General features: G+C 37.7%; 1 long non-coding RNA gene across 1 annotated transcript; it reads right to left on the bottom strand.

Annotated features, from left to right (window-relative positions):
- Positions 1–341: 341 nt before the first annotated feature.
- On the bottom strand, positions 342–4,352 carry LOC112436213 (uncharacterized). Its single transcript, XR_013093941.1, has 4 exons — positions 1,643–4,352; positions 1,062–1,306; positions 825–933; positions 342–705 (listed from the first exon to the last, which is right to left on the bottom strand). It is a non-coding gene; the product is annotated as an uncharacterized LOC112436213 (long non-coding RNA).
- Between the last annotated feature and the right edge of the window lie 470 nt (positions 4,353–4,822).

Consider the following 4,822-nt stretch of genomic DNA (forward strand, 5'->3'; position numbering starts at 1 on the left):
AATACACATTTGTGTGGCAATGTCATGCACAACACACACAACTATTAGATCCTTAAGATCAAACCCGTGTCATTGTTTTGGTCCACTGCAGTGCAGTAGTCAAAAAAAAGAATAAGTGAAGTGTCCACAGATGGCCAGGATAGAGCCCAGAGTGTTAATGTTTAAAATGTATAAAAATATTATTGATTGCAATTCTTTACTGTTAATATCAACAATAAGCTTTTTATTTTTAAATTACAAGTTTAAAAAAATGCTGTTACATTTACATTTAATGCTGTTTCACTGTAATCCTTTATTATAAGTATGGACACAGAATCAAGTGAACAACATTTTGAAATAAGTTTAATTGGAATTTTGTACTACGCAAAAAACAAAACAAAACAAAACAACAACAACATATTAAACAAACAAACAAACACAGCCAGTGCCTTCATTTGTCCATTACATGTCAAACATAGCACTGACCCTTAGTCCCTGCTCATCAGCACATGCTTTCAAAAAGAGCTCCATGTCCTCTGCAAACTGAAAAACAAAGAGGAACAAGTCCCTTGCTCCAGTGTCTTCTTCCTCTGACATGTCTATTAAGACCCTCTGCTCTTGATTTAAGGACACATATTTGGGCATTGTTACATGTCCACAGAAAAGTGCCTTATTTTGGACAACCCACTGCACAGCAGGACGCAGATCTTCAACAACTGCTGGCTCCTGTGTCAGGCAAATGGGGATGAAAACATAGTTATTTCTCTGTTGTAGAACAGTTTTTTAACAGTTATTCAAATTTCACTAACCATGTAATTACACCACTGTTTAAAGTGAATACTGACTTGACTGACTTCCTGGAACTTGCGCTTTTTCAGTCTGAAAATGGGCACGTGTTGTCCTTCAAGCACAGCTTTGGCTTCCTCTCTCCAGTGTGCAAATAGCTTGCCAGAGCTATGAAGAGTAAGGCCACAGTGAGGGCATGTCATTTTCATGGACTTTCCATCAGCTGCAGTTTTATTGAACACAGAGGGTAGAGCATATGAATGTTCTAACAAAGACTCAGAAAATGGTTCAGATACCGAAGACAAAACCTTGGGGGGGAAACGGGGCTCCTCGAAGAGTACTGCCGGAGGAATACGGGTCTCCTCGGAGAGTTCAGCGGGGAGCAGTCCTGATAATGGTGGCTGACTTGGCATTGAAGAATGCTGACAAGACAATAAATGCCTTGCCATATCCCCACGCCGTATGATTGTAATCTTACAGACAGGGCAGTGAAAGTGTCCTGTTGTCCTACAAGGCAGCCTGCACCGGCATATCATTTTATCTGTAAGAGAAAAAAACAAACAAACAAACAGATGTAATTTAAATGTAGTTGTATAGAATGCAACCAATTTGTCTAACAATCAGATTGTACATGTTAACAAAAACATCCAAGCCAACCTCAATAATGAAAGCAAAATGGTATGGATCACAAAAGTTATGTCAAGAAAAGTGGTGAAAAGTAAATAAAAATATATTTTATAAAAACACTATTTTTGTTGCAGATGAATAAACTGAACTGTACAATATCAACAGCAACTTTTAAGTCAACAAAGATACTGCAGAAGTGCTTAAAAAAGTGCATATTTATAACTATAAAGTATATTTAATACAAACATACCTTTGAAAGGCAAAGCATTTTTTATATGCACACTTAGATGCTCCTCAATCTTTGCCCTGACAGTAGGGCTGAAAGTGGGGCACAGAGGGCAGTGAAAGAGTCCTCTGCAACACGTGTTGCATTCCTGCAATTCTGGCTTTAAGCCCGAATTCCAGATTGATGTGTGAATCTAAAACAGAGAGAGAAACAGATAAACACCACATACACATTTAAGTTAAGGTTTTAGCAGAAATAACCATTTACAGTTGGCATGTAATAGATTTGGGAAGAAAATCCTTGAAAAAAACCCCACAAATATTTTACAAGACACTTTAATTTGTGAGACATGTTTCTATTGACATATAACAGTCAATTGAACAGAGGCTAACTAAAATCTGGGCAATAAAAAAGCTGTACAGAAAAGAATAATGAATAGAAGTATTGATAAATATATAAATCTGTTTGTGACGAAATTTACAGTGTTGACGCTAACCAAAGGTGTCACAAGTGCACACGTTCCTTACTACAGTTTAGATACCTCTGTTTAGAAAGCACCGACTCGACTTTTTAGTCAAGTCGAAGCAAGAAGTACAGGGTTTAAAATATAATTTATGTACAAAATTTTGAAGTAATCTTGCGTCCAAAGCAGCGTGCGGGGGGCTGATTTACAAATGTACGGATTACAAAGTACAGATACGCGTGCTACAATGTGAGAAGTAGAAGTATAAAGAAGTATACAGTAGGCACAAAAAAGTACAGCAGTAAAGATACCAGAAAATTCTACTTAAGTACAGTATTGAAGTATTCGTTATTTTGCATCTCTGACGCCAACAATAAATCATACTCTAATGCAAAATGTGGTTTTTGCTTCTTCTCGCCCACAGAAGCCGTTAATCCAGCTCTCTTACTTAAACCAGGCCCAGGAAAAAGCATATCTGTGTGTTTCTCTGCCATGGAGCACGATGAAAAAACATTCAAATAAAGAGGAATGTTGTTGTAACGCTAAATAAGTGGCAACGTGATCATTGTAAGAAAACTAGACGATTCCTAGAATTATGAAATCACTAACGGCAAATTTATTTAAGAAAGACTTAACCAACCTTTGTGATCAACTTGCAAGACTTCCACGGTATCCATGAATGTTTACGGCTAGTGTGGAGGTCACGTGTTTCCGGCTACTGTGGAGGTCACGTGCTTCCGGCTACTGTGGAGGTCACGTGCTTCCGGCTACTGTGGAGGTCACGTGCTTCTGGCTACTGTGGAGGTCACGTGTATCCGGTTACTGTGGAGCTCCACAGTGGCTGCAGCAAGACCCTTCTCGCTTCGGCTGTTATCAGTCCATACAATGGGTGTTATTAGCACAAATCAGTCCCATAGATATGGGCCATCTCCTGCTAGATTGTTCAGAAGGTTGTTCTCATCCATCCAGATGGAGGATCACTAACAGGAGCGTGGAAGACTCCAGAATCCACTCTGGCTGGAATCCGGTGGATATGCAGTGTTTACAGGTAAGACCATTTACACGGACAGCATTTATAGAATGACTATTAAAAGTCAGCGAGTGTCAGTAATGTTAATGTGGTTATCTTAGTAATACACCGAGTGCTAATATAACAGCTCCTACATTTGCTTTTTACACATGTATGTAAGCATTGAGCCAAATTTAGTAATGCCAACATATTAAACAAACAATATTTGTTACATAATACATCTGTAGATACACTGTCACAGATACTTTTTAGTAGAGGTGGGAATCACCATACATCCCACGATACGATATTATTGCAATTTTTTAAAATATTTTGCGATATTCAGATTCTGTACATAAAGGTAAACTTTATCAATATTCATTTTATCTAATATCAAAGTCTCACACTCAGTCTTTCTCTCATTTCAGTTTTATTGTTGACAAACTGAACGGTTTGTATTACAGTCTAGTCCCACTGAACTGAATGCAACCATCTGGTACAATTATAGCTATTCTGAACTATGCAATATGAAAACTATGCAGCCCATTCAGCAACTGAAGAATTTGAAAGTAAATTAAAACAAAATATAATTTTACATTAAATAAAAAAGTTTTAAACTTAATTAAAATAAAACATGTCTTAAATTAAAATAAGTAAACTGTCATGTTTATTGCTGCCAAAAAAAAGTTAAACACATTTGGACAGTGAAGGAATGTCAGGATTCTTGCTCAGAAAAAGGATCAACATGCTCTGAAGTCAGAGTCCACAAAAACTTTTTTTTGTAACAAAATATCGATTTCTGCTGTCCCTGTATCGATACATTATTAGAAAACAAAATATCACGATACTACACAGTATCGATTTTTTCCCCCACCCCTACTTTTTAGATGACCTTTTTTTTTTCCACTTTTGAGCTTTAAACCTTTAAAGAAATGTCACAGGGAAACGGTGATCAGTTAGACCCACTGCAGCGTACGATAGAGGAACTCAGGGAAGAACACATACAACCAGAGATGGGCAGTAACGCGTTACTTGTAACGCGTTACTGTAATCTGATTACTTTTTTCAAGTAACGAGTAAAGTAAGGGATTACTATTGCAAAATCGGTAATTAGATTACCGTTACTTTCCCGTAGGAACGCTGCGTTACTGCGTTACTAAAACCGTGATTTTTTTTGCGAGAATGTCTCATGACAGTAACGTAAGCAAGTGCGACGTTGGTGACAGCAGCTGTGTGCAGATCAACAATGGATAATATATCGAGTGCGGAGAGAGAGTATGAGCGTGCAGCGTTTAAAGTGTGGAAGTACTGACCTTACTTTGAGTTTGATTCCATAAAAAGTGACAAAAACATTAGCGTCCATCGTGCGTGGGAAGAAAACTTCTTTTTACAGCGAAAAAAACCCCTAAACTTCCAAACAAGCACCGAGTAGCTACGATGTAATGGGAAACTCACAGAGAAACTCGCGCGGATTCTTCAACTGACCGCAGCACACCTACACCAGGGTAACCCTCCGCCTACCCTGCTCCTGCTTTACAGGTGAAAATAGAGCAAAAGGACCGCTGAGTCTTTGACTTTATTTATTTTCTGCTGTGTTTTACTTGCATCTGTTTGAAAGAGTGAGTGAAAACACAAAAAATATTTTATTTTATGTGCTGGAATGTGTAGAAAATAGGTTTAAATGTTAAACTAATTTATTCAAGTCAGAGAATGTTGCAGATAATTAAATGTT

The sequence above is a fragment of the Maylandia zebra genome, linkage group LG17 (assembly GCF_041146795.1).
Source record: "Maylandia zebra isolate NMK-2024a linkage group LG17, Mzebra_GT3a, whole genome shotgun sequence".
NCBI lineage: Eukaryota > Metazoa > Chordata > Actinopteri > Cichliformes > Cichlidae > Maylandia > Maylandia zebra.